The following is a 14,045-nucleotide window of genomic DNA, read 5'->3' on the forward strand; positions in this document are numbered from 1 at the left end:
TCATTGGGTTTGTACTGTATCCGGCTCAGTTTATCATGTAATTAAACAAGTGCCATTGCTATTCAAAAGAAAGATAAACCCCTAACCTGGCCACAGCTTTTTGTTTCAAAGGGAAAGTGTTACTTCCCATTGGACTTCGGAGTAGAACTAACTGGATGTAGGACATTGACTAGTCCTGTGTAGCCGAACATTGACTAGTCCTGTGTAGCCGACTCCAGTATGACCTGCGGGTAGCACCATGGCCAAGTCGACTACCTGAGTCCGGCGGATATGGCCCAAGTCAGCTGCGAGAGTCCAGTGACTTCACAATAGCCAGCACATAACATAATCAAAATTAAAATAATGATCTCAACTGAAAGTTTCTTTTTGTCTAGATCTCATGGACAGTTTATTGCCTATCATATATTCATCTTTGATTATGCACCACAGGAAGTTCTTTGTGGGAAATAGATACGCTGCGTCATCACTACACTCCTGCAGTTTCAAGGTATCAGGAAGATAACAATTTCAATGGCGTCTCCTTTTTCTTGTTTGATTATTCAGCTCATTTCATGTGATACCGCTGCCAGATTTGTTGCGTCGCTTGAAACTGATCTCACTGTTCGGGCCAAAACAATGGAGATGAAGATCACAGACTTTAGTTCAGGCTCCTATGCAACAGTTTTCCGAGATGAGGTATGCCTGCATTGCACCCGTCTGACTACATTCACCCACAGCTTTCTGCGTTTACTTATTTACCACTTATATAGTTTGCCAAGATGAGGTAGGTCTTCACCACACCTTCCACTAGATATTTCTCTCTGATTTATGTCAGCCTAAAACATGTCTAGCAAAACCAGCTTTGCCACCCTCTTATTGCTTAACTGTTTAAATTTTTGTGTTCAAGCCTGAGCCGGGTCGTTATCATAGGAGTCCTATCTACTGCCACTTGACGCTCATTATTAAACATCACTAAGGGTTGCTAAAATTTACCAATCTTGAATTTGAATTGTAGGCCCGGCGGCGGATAAAACAAGTCCCACTTGCGTTCTACAGAAGTACGCCAACATCTTTATTTCAAGAGTCAGATTTTCCTGGATGGACCTTTGGGTGCCAGTCGAATACCGGGGCGCAAGCTAGCGTAGAAGGAACTACGGTCCACACGCTAGAAACCGTCGATGCCTCACCTGCTAAAAGGTCACGGGTGTAGATCTCAGTAGGGCCAGACAGGGTGTAACATTTCATTGCAAGTGCAGTGTTTGCGGAAATATTGCCTCAAAGCTATTTTAGCAGTACTCCAGTGTTGTAACACAATATATGAGCTGAAAGTAGTGAAGTATAAAACCATGTGAGGAAGTTTTTCTTCTGGCTACTGCCGGTCTAAGATGTAATCGTGAATTTTTGCCAATTATTTATGTAGAGTAACAAATGCCGTTTCAGCTTAAGCAATCGTGCAAGTGTTGCACAGGGAAATATTTATAATCCATATTTGTGGGCCTATCGTGCGACGATATTCTCTTGAAGATTCTATTGAAGACGGATTGGTTTATGCACGTCAGCCACGTTGTTTAACCCCTGAGCGTGGGCAATGTGACTGATTTAGAAAGGTTGGAGTTTGGATTTTACTAATCACTACTAAGATATTGGCAAGTCCACCTCATGCTACCAACAGGTTAGTATTTGGAGCCCACATGAAATACAGCGTATTATGAGGTATGCCATGTGAGGACGGTGTAAACAGCTACAAAATATCGTCTTCGCCTGATGTTGTATCTGGCCTAACGTCGTCTTCATTGGCTCTAGCAGCTTGTGGCGTGCACAGCGGGTGCTCCGAATGAACGGAGGCTGCTGCTGCTGCTGACCTTTCCAGGTACTAAATGTGGATCGGGATTGCCGAACTATCTAGTCCATCCATACGCCCAACCCACATATCCTCAGGTACCCGCCCTCTCCCACTGCAAACATCTTACTGCCTTAGTTTTTCCTCGGCTAACTGCTCTGCTGTAGGCCATCTCTTGGGAACTCCGTCCAGCGCGCATGATTGCAGCTGCCATCGGATGGGTCCCTTGCTGAGTCAGCCGACCTGACAAGGTTCTTGACAGGTACGCACATAAGCTCCCTACAGAGGACGTGTGGGACGTGCTACGGGGTACGTTGGCATCACATATTTACATGTGCTGCGTAGATGCATTCCAGTTCGCTCCTCTTGCAACCTCCAACCACATGTTTGACATGAGGACCGGAGAGTTTTCTAGAGAATAAGATTGCATTTTGTTGCTCCAGATAATGACATGGGGCACAGCAAGCAGCAGCCTGCCTCTAACAGGCTAGACAGTCATTGGCATCTCGGCTCCGAGGCCATATCTGGACTTAACTACTCGAGTTGCGGTGAATCGACTTCAGAGGCACCAAACCCCTGGTGGTGTCACATTTGGTGACGCTTCACAAGCACCTCTTGTTCGCACCGGCTACCGGCGCTTCACACCCATCTCGTGTCATCTGATTAGAAGCAACTCACGACCAGAGCTTCTTCAGGCCCAGCGGTAAGAGTCACTTCGTCTGGATTCTTATAAAGAAAAGGGGGAAAGAGAGAGGTTGAGGGGTCAAATCTTTGTTTAATCCTGCATGCACCACGCTTTTGGATTCCCCCAATTGTTTTCCTCAAAAGAAGATTTAATTCCATGTCAACCTCGTGGAAGATCTTTTCCCTTGCTCCTCGCACTCATGGGGATCCCGGTGGTTGAGTTCATCGCAGCAGCTTGCTTTTGTTTCCTTTCTTATTATGCTTCTTATACAGCTTCTGTTTGATAAGCATATCTTAAGATGAAGGGTCTCTTAATTTCTGAATCTTCAAAGGTAGCATCCGCTGATTTTTTGTCTTGGGGATGCTGCCTTCCCAACATTTCTTGTCAGGAGCCGTCCATTTCTGTTCAGTTGAGCCCCAGTTCATATTGACATATGATTTATCCTCCTCTCTTTCCCTAGTCCTTCACCTTTTGATTATAGGCTTATGCAACTGCCCATCCTTTTCAATTCATAACTCCAGTACTATTTTGTGTTATAGCTAGGCATCATATCTGCTTGACATGCATCATCAGAAATTTTTTGTTTTTGTTCTTCCAGCCTGTCCGTTGTTGAGCTGAAGCATGGACGCCTAAGAACACCTCAGTAGTCTTCTAGACTCGTCATGAAGTTCACACTCCATTTTTGGGTTCTTTTCTGTTGTCTGTATGCACTAAGCAAGAATATCTATGCGAGGCCCGATACAGTGAGCGTTGGAGCTCTTTTCACATTCAATTCCACGATAGGGAGAGCTGCCAAGATTGCCATTTCTGCTGCTGTCAATGAGATCAACAACGATTCAAGCATCCTTCCAGGCACAAACCTGGTTGTCGAGATGCAAGATTCCAACTGCAGTGGCTTCGTTGGCATTGTGCAAGGTACTTCTTTCATGTTTGTTTTTCTGAGCCACCGAATCATGCAGATTTATGTTATGACCCACATGGTATACGACTTACGAATTTCTTTGTTGCATGTGTTAGCATTGCAATTCATGGAGAAAGATACAGCTGCAATCATCGGCCCACAATCTTCTGTCATCGCGCATGTTATTTCTCATGTTGCAAATGAACTTCAAGTGCCTATGCTGTCCTTCGGTGCAACTGATCCAACTCTCACGTCACTTCAGTTTCCTTTCTTGGTGAGGACAACCCGTAGTGATCATTTTCAAATGGCTGCTGTTGCTGACTTAGTCGACTACTATGAGTGGAAGCAAGTGACAGCTATATATATAGATGATGATTATGGAAGAAACGGCATAGCCTCTTTAGGTGATGAACTTGTCAAGAGGCGGGGTAAGATTTCATATAAAGCTGCAGTTAGACCAGGAGCAAAAAAGAGTGAGATGGCTAGTGTGCTGGTCAGGGTTGCATTGATGGAATCTCGAGTCGTAATTCTGCATGCAAATCCTGACTCTGGGCTTGCACTTCTCTCATTGGCACGCAATCTCGGCATGACCTCAAGCGGGTATGTGTGGATTGCAACAGATTGGCTCAGCTCAATCCTGGATTCATCGCCACGTCTTGACATCGGATTACTGAGCACAATGCAGGGTTTTCTCACATTACGCCAGCACACAGAAAATACAAGAAGGAAGAGCATGCTAGCTTCAAAATGGAGTGCACTGGTGAAGAAGGATAGTGTTGACGACCTGTTCTTGATTAATTCGTATGGGTTTTATGCTTATGATACTGTCTGGATCCTTGCTTATGCGCTGGATGCATATTTCAGTAGAGGTGGAAACATTTCTTTCTCAAACGACACCAAGCTACATGAAGTTGGGGCAGGGGGTCTGCAATTGAAAGCTATGACTGTCTTTGATGGGGGGAGGCTGTTACTAGAAAGAATCCAGCAAGTGAATTTCACGGGTGCAACTGGCCCTGTAAAATTTGATACAGATGGTAATCTTATCCGTCCTGCGTACGACATTGTTAACATAGTGGGATCTGGTCTGCGGACAGTTGGTCACTGGTCCAACTATTCTGGCCTGTCCACCTCGTTGCCTGAGACTCTTTACATGAAACCAGCAAAACGTATTAGGGGAGATCAGAAACTCCACACTGTGATATGGCCAGGTGAGACTACAGTAAGGCCACGTGGATGGGTGTTTCCCAACAATGGAATTGAGCTGAAAATTGGAGTTCCCAATAGGGCAAGTTATCGTCAATTTGTGTCAGTTGACAATAACAGTGGAACGGTGCGTGGTTTCTGTATTGATGTGTTTGTTGCTGCAGCCAACTTGTTACAATATCCAGTTCCATTTAAGTTTGTTCCGTTTGGGGATGGTAGTCAGAATCCAAGCTATCCAGACCTTATCAACAATATTCTAACGAATGTAAGTTCGCGTTCTTAAAATCTACACCACTTATTACAGTTAATGTATCTGTACAGGTGGAGTACTAATGATCTTTTATGTCTAGGAATTCGATGCTGTGGTAGGTGATATAGCTATTGTCACAAACCGGACAAGGGTTGTTGACTTCACTCAGCCATATGTTGAGTCAGGACTTGTGGTACTTACCTCTGTTAAGAAGCAAAGCTCGAGTGGATGGGCCTTTTTGCAGCCATTCACCATCAAAATGTGGTGCGTCACAGGGCTGTTCTTTCTTGTCATAGGAACGGTGGTTTGGCTGCTAGAGCACAGAATCAATGATGATTTCCGCGGGCCTCCAGTGAAACAGGTTATCACTGTATTCTGGTAAGGTCTCCTAGTATACCAATTGGAGCCACTTTTTGCTGTTTTTTTTTCTCGAATACGCACGAGTGTGCGTATCATGCATTAAAGAAGAGAGAGTGGGCAAAGCGCCCTCCACCCCAAAGTGTTGCAAGTTAACCATTTTTTGCCGATCATCCTGTACAAAGCAAGCAAATTATGTTGGGTCTTTTGTTGGCATCTCAGTGCCATTCTAGATTGTGTCAATACAAAGTCTAGTGGCTGTAGGCTGTAGCTACTGACTTACTTCTGTGATGTCATTTTAACACGCATATGTATAGACGTGAGCCCGGGGATTAGACTTATTTCCTGCACACTTTACATTAAGTTAGAAGTGACTTTGAACCTGAGTGTAGGTGGGCTTGCAGCCATGTACTCTGCATCTCGTGAGAGCTCTTTCTTAACCAAATCACTTCCTTCTGAAAAGTTTTTTTTTAGGAAGTTCTACTTTTGTTCGGTATAGATGATCAGTTGAGTGGGCGTCATGCCAGAAATTATCATAATCTAGTTTCTTGAACGATGCAAGGGTCTTGTTTGCTTGAGGTTAATTACATGTTGTGTTAACTTTCCTTGTGCAGGTTCAGTTTCTCAACTCTGTTCTTTGCGCACAGTGAGTGAAAGGCAACTGTTAACCTTTCTACATACCATTGATGAAGATGTTCCAGTCGATTCACTAAAGTTCTTGTGCATTTTTATCTTAGGAGAGGACACGAGAAGCACCCTTGGCCGCTTCGTGATCATCATATGGCTCTTCGTGGTTCTGATCATCCAGTCCAGCTACACTGCCAGCTTGACCTCCATACTCACCGTGCAGCAGCTCATATCTCCAATCACAGGGATCGATAGCTTGGTCGCCAGTGACGAGCCCATCGGGTTTCAAGTCGGCTCCTTTGCGGAAAGTTACCTCGTGAACGAGCTCGGTGTCTCGAGACACAGGCTTAAATCCCTCGGTTCTCCGGACGAGTATAAGCAAGCGCTTGAGCTTGGCCCTGCCAATGGAGGCGTCACTGCCATCGTCGACGAGCGTCCCTATGTTGAGATCTTCTTGCTTCTGCATCCCAAATTCGCAGTCGTGGGCTCGGAGTTCACCAAAAGCGGCTGGGGCTTCGTGAGTTTATCTCTTTCCACCTGGTGAAAATAATAGCATCTAGTTTCAGTGAAGTTATGATGCAGAGCTAACCTGGGCATTTTATTGTCAGGCGTTCCCGAGGGACTCGCCGCTGGCGGTGGACCTGTCGACATCCATCCTGGCGCTGTCGGAGAACGGCGACCTCCAGCGGATCCACGACAAGTGGCTGGCGAACGACGCGGCAATGTCCACGTCTCAGAACAACGAGCTGGAGTCGGACCGGCTGCAGGTGTACAGCTTCTCGGGGCTGTTCCTCATCTGCGGCGTGGCGTGCCTCGTCGCGCTCGCCATACACGCCGGCATCCTCTTTCACAAGTACTGCGAGCAACGGCGGCAGATGTCGGCCGACGGCAGCTCCCGCTCCAGCCGCAGCAGTTTCCGCGCGTTCCTGTCGTTTGCCGACCGACGGGAGATGGACACCCATATAGCGTCCAAGGACAAGGCAGGAGGAGATCACTCCATTAGCGCGAGGTCGAGTAGCAGCGTCAGCACTGCCGCGTCGTGCTAGGGAGGGACGGACGGACGGCTTCCGGTTAGCTTTCAAACGTAGTAAGTGCGATATATAGCAGTAACCCCCAACGTAAGTATACTTAATTAGCGCTGTGCTGCAGAGTGTTCTCTCCTCGTGCTGCAGAATTGTAGAGATGCGTAAGCTGTTGTGCACATGGAGCAACTTCAGTACACGTCCCCGAGAAACTTGCTCTTGTAACTTCTGCTGCGTCCTGGCGCTTCCTACATCGCTGATATAGCTATTTGCTTTTGGTTCGTGTCTTGTATATGTATGTATGTCAGCTTCCAGAGGCCGGCGATGAAGATTTGGTAAGCGTGCGGCTGGCTGGCTGGCTGGTTGGCGATGTTTGGTTCCCGGTCATTGATTGCCACGCCAAAGCTGTGGCTTGCCACATCTTCCTAGGCTGGTGTTTGGTTTTGTATGCAGGTTTGGCTCGCCACAACGCAAAGGAGCTTCTGCAGCAGGAATTCTCGCCAAATGTGAGGCGCCCATTTAGCTCGCCACACTTTCTGTGGCACGCCACAACCCACAAGTGTGGCTGAAATCTCAACTTAGGCATGTCAATTTTAGTGAAATCACTAGTTAAGGAGTACTTGTTGTAAAGATCACTCCCACTTTCCCGCCCCACTTGTCGTAACCTGGGAGTTCTCCCTTTTTCCTAAGATTCGTTTATTCAAAACGTTTTACCTCTTAAACTGTATGTTCAAATCTCGAACCGTTTTCACCGTTGGATTCCTCGTGTTGATCTTGAAAACTAGATCCCATGTTGATAGATTTTGACAAACCTTTTTTTTCAAAAAAACCGAATGGAAAAAACCAGATGAAAAAACCGAACCGGGAACACGGGGTTTTCCCCTTTTCGAAAGAGGCACGCCCATGCTTCTCCCGGAAGGAAAAAAAAGAGAAAACATGTATTTTTTTCATTTCTGAGGAGGCACGGTCGTGCCTCTGGCGAAAGCACAAACCATGCCTCTTGTGAAAGAAAAAAAATAGAAAACACGGGTTTTTTTCGTTTCCGAGAGGCAACCGTGCCTCTCGCGGAAGCAAAACCGTGCCTCTTTTGGAATAAAAAAACAGAAAACGTATTTTCTTTGTTTTTGAGAGGAACGGCCGTGCCTCTCGCCAAAGCACAACCATGCCTCTCTCGAAAGCAAAACCGTGTCTCCCGCGGAAGAAAAAAACCCAGAAAACACACTTTTTTTTCGTTTTCAAGAATCACGGCCGTGACTCTCGCGAAAGCAAAACCGTGACTCTCGCGATAAAAAAACGCGTTTTTTCGCGCATTTTTTTGTTCTAAAAGTTAAGGAAGACTGGTGGAAAACAAAAACGTAAAAAACCCAATAAAAACCGTTTAAAAAACCGAAAACACGTGCGGAAAAATAAAAAAACAAAATCCTAAGGGAGCGCCCAGAGCGCGACACGTGGCGAGCGACCGAAAGCGTGCCAAGTGGCGTTGATCATTGTGAGTATACCTGGCCATACCTCGGGCCGGGCCGGGCTTCGGGCCGGGCCTAGCCAAGCCCGACACAAAAAACCCAGGCCCGGGCCCGGCTCGGCCCGACCAACGGGCCTGTTTTTTGGGCCCGAGCCCGGCCCGAACACCTAAAAGCCCGTCGGGCTTCGGGCCGGCCCGGCCCGAACACCTAAAAGCCCGTCGGGCTTCGGGCCGGCCCGGCCCGACCTTCAGGAAAGCACAAAAACGACGGGCCCTGGCCCGGCCCGGCCCGGCCTTCGGGCTCAAAATCTAGGACCGAGCCCGGCCCGGGGGCAGCGTCGGGCCAGGCCGGGCTTCCCATGGCCAGGTATAATTGTGAGCCTTCCGAAGAAGCGCTCTTTAACTGGTTGCTCTCTTTTTAGTCCTCAACCAAACAGACCTTTTTTTGTTTTGAGGTGAACCAAACAGTCCTAGTTCGGTTGCCCTCAACTACGCTCGTGTTGTAGGGAAAGGTCCGACTGTTGCTAAATTAAACAAGTGGTCATCTATCTTACCAGGGCATCTAGTTCTGAACATGGACGCATCCTATTTTGCTGGGACAAATTCAGGTGCATGCGGGGCGGTTGTCGGGGATCATAAAGGTTGTTTCATCACAGCTGCAACAGCAAGACTTGAACACGCCGCTGATGTTGTCGCGGCAGAAACAACAGCACTGTTTGAAGGTTTAAAATAAGCCCTAAGTGTGGGATGTGCTAAGTTGATGGTAAGAATGGATAACAGTGTTGTGGTGGATGCAATAAAGCTAAACGAAGGCCATTCAATGGTTGCAGCGCCTGTGTTAGATGATTGTTGAAATATCTTGAGTGGTTTTGGGAAGGTTACTATTGAACATTGCTTTAGAGAGACAAATGTAGTAGCTCACGAGCTGGCAAAGTGGGGGTGTGCAAATGACCCTCATGTTTGGGCAGATGCACCTCCTAATTTTCTTGTTAAATTCCTAGCGGATGATGTAACCGTTATTTGAGTTAATAAAGTATACCTTCCCATAAAAAAATAGACCTAGTTAGGTTGCTTTCGCTTTGCGGCGTGAGGCCATGGCCCAAGGAAATGAGCACGGCCACCAGCCCAGCAATGGCCGCCTTCGCTCGTGGTGACGGTTTCGGCTGAGGATGGATAATGGGTTTTAGCTGATGCCGTGGCCCAGTAGAAGATTGTGTTGCATCACATAGCGCTTAAGTAAACGACACTTGAGTACAAAAAGAACCTGCTTTACCCTCTCGATTAGGGTTTCCTTACCTCCGCTGGCGATCTCATCCGCTGGCAGGAGGTTTTTTGCAATCCCGGGGGCCTATCCTAGCCTCTGCCTCCCAGAACGGCGAGGGAAACCCCGGTGATCTACAGGTATCTAACCTGATGGCAGCGGCGACTGGCTCTTCGTCGCGATCGGGACGGACGGGGGAGGAGGATCTGGAGGAGATGTTGAAGAACATGGAGCTTATGGATGAAGAGCTGGACGACATGGTCATTGGGAAGGAAAAGGCTAAACAGTTTAAGGAGGAATCTCGATGGCTGGCGATCGCACGAGTTAACACGGATCGTCCTTTTAGTTTGTCGTTGTTTTTTGATACCATGAAGTTTATCTGGGGACTAGCGCAAACGCCCAAATTCAGAGAAGCGGGAGCGAATAGATTCATATTCCAGATGTTTTGCTTGGGAGATTGGAAGAAAGTAGTCCACGGTGGTCCATGGCTCTTTCGAAACTATGGGTAGTCATTGAGGACTACGATGGGGCGACGGATCCAGAAGAATATGTGCTTGATGGCATGTATGTATGGGCGCAGATTCACAAGGTTCCCGATCTTTACCGCCATCCAGAGGTGGTCGATGAGCTAGCACACAGAATTGGCAAAGTCAGAGAGGTTCAACTCCGTCCTACTCTGTACTATGAGGGTGACTATGTCAGGGTTAGGGTTCGTGTCCTCACTGCGAAACCTTTGACAAGATTCACTCCTCTATCTGTGAAGGGAGAGGGGAGACGAATGTTAGTGGTGAAATATGAAAATTTTCCTTTCTTCTGCAAGGTCTGTGGTCTTATGGGACACGGTTTTGAGGAGTGTGGCAATGGGGTATGGATGGAGACTGACAAGAAGTGGGGAAGCTGGATGATAGCCAAGCGCAGAGAGGTTTCTTACTCACAGCCCAAGGACGAGAGGTCTTTCTTCCGAGGAGGCTGTGGCAGTGGTGGAGCAAGAGGTAGAGGACGTGAAACAGCCCAGCGGGGAGGAGACCCAGTAAGAAACACAGGCCATGGACATGAAGGAGAAGTTGAAAGATCGAGGATGTCGCCTAGAGGGGGGGTGAATAGGCACTTTAAAATAATTACGGTTTAGGCTTGAACAAATGCGGAATAAACCTAGTAGTTAATTTGACAAGCACAAAACCTACAACAACTAGGCTCACCTATGTGCACCAACAACTTATGCTAAGCAAGATAAGCAACTATGTGATAGCAAGATATATGACAAAGAACAATATGGCTATCACAAAGTAAAGTGCATAAGTAAAGGGGCTCGGGTAAGAGATAACCGAGGCACGCGGAGACGATGATGTATCCCGAAGTTCACACCCTTGCGGATGCTAATCTTCGTTTGGAGCGGTGTGGAGGCACAATGCTCCCCAAGAAGCCACTAGGGCCACCGTAATCTCCTCACGCCCTCGCACAATGCAAGATGCCGTGATTCCACTAAGGGACCCTTGAGGGCGGTCACCGAACCCGTACAATGGAGACCCTTGGGGGCGGTCACCGAACCCGTACACTTTGGCAACCCTTGGGGGCGGTCACCGGTACCCGTAAAATTGCTCGGGGCGATCTCCACAACCTAATTGGAGACCCCGACGCTTGCCCGGAGCTTTACACCACAATGATTGAGCTCCGAACACCACCAACCGTCTAGGGCGCCCAAGCACCCAAGAGGAACAAGCTCAAGGGCACCAAGCACCCAAGAGTAATAAGCTTCTCAACTTGTAACTCCCACGTATCACCGTGGAGAACTCAAACCGATGCACCAAATGCAATGGCAAGGGCACACGGAGTGCCCAAGTCCTTCTCTCTCAAATCCCACCGAAGCAACTAATGCTAGGGAGGAAAATGAGAGGAAGAACAAGAAGGAGAACACCAAGAACTCCAAGAACTAGATCCAAGGGGTTCCCCTCACATAGAGGAGAAAGTGATTGGTGGAAATGTGGATCTAGATCTCCTCTCTCTTTTCCCTCAAAAACTAGCAAGAATCCATGGAGGGATTGAGAGTTAGCAAGCTCGAAGAAGGTCAACAATGGGGGAAGAACACGAGCTCGAAGGATAAGGTTCAATGGGGAAGAAGACCCCCTTTTATAGGTGGGAAAAAATCCAACCGTTATGCTCACAGCCCGCACCGAGCGGTAGTACCGCTTGACATCACGGTACTACCGCTAGGGGTAGCGGTACTACTGCTAAGGGTAGCGGTACTACTGCTTGCGAGCGGTACTAAAAAATTACATCCGTGCCTACCACCGCTGGACTTGTGACGAGATTTTGGTCCCGAGCGGAAGTAGCCACGGAAGTAGCCGCGGTAGTAATGCTCCAAGCGGTAGTACCGCTCCCACGAGCGGTAGTACCGCTCCCAAGGGCGGTAGTAAAAAATTCCTTCCGCTCCTACCTGCGGTAGTACCGCTGCAGCCTTTTCAGAACACCAAAACTACCACAACTTCTTCATTCGGACTCCGAATTCGACGAAACCAAGTTTGTTGGAAAGCTAGCGACAAGGGCCAACACAATCTTGATAGAAATATCAAGAATAAGAAAATGAGAAAAGGCCCAAAAGAAAATGGTGAGAACCCTTCCTCGGATAAGACCGGTAAAACCTCCAACACCGAAAACATCATAGAAGACGTATGCAAACTCCGTTTTCGATGAACTCAAGCTTGTCATCAAGATGACCAAAAGCTCTAAATCTCACAAGGAGAAGAACCAAACAAGAACCAATAAAGATGATGCAAGGATGCAATGGTTTGAGCTCTCTACAAACGATACGATCAAGCAACTCATCGAGAGCCCCCTTTGATAGTACGGCAATCGATCCTATAAATCGGTCTCCCACAACTACCATGAGACCGGTAAAATAGAAAACCTATCAAGGGCAAACCTTTGCCTTGCACAAAATCCACTTGAGCTAGATGATGACGATCTACTCCTCCTCAAGATGGACCACCTTTCTTGATTGCGTTGGCTCGATGAAGACTAGTTGATTGCTCCCCCATACTCCACTATGGATGAGCCACTCTTCCGCTCATCTTCACAAGTCCATTGTCACCACAATGGACGGCAAGCTTCAAGCACTTGATCTCTTCGTGATACATCACTTGAACTTGCACACCTAACCTAACCCCACAAAGAACTCTCACGAAGACCATGGGTTAGCACACAAAGCGTAATGGACAATGCTTACCACACCATGGGATCACTTGATCCCTCGGTACATCTTGTGCGCTTTGTGTGTTGAATCTTTCCAACTCTCTTCATTTGGATGATGTCTTGAAGGTGGACATGAATGATCACACAATCTTATTATTCAAGACATGCTTGCAATAAGCTCAACACTCACATGACCAATCTTTGGATAATTCCTTAATAACACCTTGGTCAACTCATAAACTCCTTGAAACCAACACATGGACTTCAAGAAAAGCCTATGGACAAAACCTTCAGATATAACTCAAGGCAACCATTAGTCCATAGAGATTGCCATCAATTACCAAAACCAAACATGGGGGCACCGCATGTTCTTTCAATCTCCCCCATTTTGGTAATTGATGACAATCACTTTCAAGAGAGTTTATACAAGGAGTTATGCATCACCATGCAATGCAACAACCAATGATGCATGAGAATGGGATGCAAATGCTTAGGAACCAAAACCAAAGCAAGGAGAAAACTCAGAAGAATTCTCCACAAAACTCTCTGAAACTCCTCCCCCATTGGCATCGATTGCCAAAATGGGTGAAAAGCTTAGAAGGCCAATATAAAGAGTGTTCCTCCATAAATTGTGTATCTCTCAAAAATAGAGTGGAATGCAATACACATATCCAATGGTAAATACTTGGAGGAAGACAAACTATATTGAGGCCCAAAGATTGCAAAAGAGTGATATGCCACAAAGACATAACAAAGAGAGAAACAAGCAATCGAGCAATCAAAAGATACCAATTGAAGCAAGCAATCAAATGATATCAATTGAACCAACTAGACCAAAGATCCTATGAGCCACATGAATGTAGGATATTATGATATGAGCAAAGGAGTGTTCTAAATAAGCTAGAGAAGCTCCCCATGATTTGTGCACACATAAGAATATTTGTATTTGGATACAAAGTGCACAAAATAGGATCATAGCTCCCCCAAAATCAATAGAAACTTACATCCAGTGCAAGTGAGCATATAGGAAACAAAGCCTAGCGCTTGCAACAAGCACATGGTTGAGCAACAAGTAAAAGAGGCAACTTAAGAATAGGCTCAACCAAAATGATGTGTGTGAGTCATGGCGAAGCACTTGAGAAGACTAAAAATAGGATGAGCATTAAGCATCAACATAGTCTTGAAAGAATGAGGCACACGGTGCAAGGCCTATCATTCCCACACACAACTAGCAAATGGGTTCACAAGCTTACTAATACGCATATAAAG

At 46.8% G+C, this 14,045-nt stretch overlaps 1 pseudogene across 1 annotated transcript in view; it reads left to right on the forward strand.

The window, feature by feature from the left end:
- Positions 1-7,152, forward strand: part of LOC123046685 (glutamate receptor 3.1-like) — a 12,486-nt pseudogene extending 5,334 nt beyond the window's left edge. The window contains exons 13-23 of the transcript XR_006422526.1: positions 430-487; positions 570-675; positions 995-1,176; positions 1,786-1,859; positions 2,159-2,252; positions 3,220-3,419; positions 3,522-4,873; positions 4,959-5,236; positions 5,830-5,861; positions 5,953-6,359; positions 6,451-7,152. The product of XR_006422526.1 is annotated as a glutamate receptor 3.1-like (transcript). The remainder of the gene's footprint in view (positions 1-429; positions 488-569; positions 676-994; positions 1,177-1,785; positions 1,860-2,158; positions 2,253-3,219; positions 3,420-3,521; positions 4,874-4,958; positions 5,237-5,829; positions 5,862-5,952; positions 6,360-6,450) is intronic.
- The last annotated feature ends 6,893 nt before the right edge of the window (positions 7,153-14,045 follow it).

This window comes from Triticum aestivum, chromosome 2B (assembly GCF_018294505.1).
Source record: "Triticum aestivum cultivar Chinese Spring chromosome 2B, IWGSC CS RefSeq v2.1, whole genome shotgun sequence".
Classification (NCBI taxonomy): domain Eukaryota; kingdom Viridiplantae; phylum Streptophyta; class Magnoliopsida; order Poales; family Poaceae; genus Triticum; species Triticum aestivum.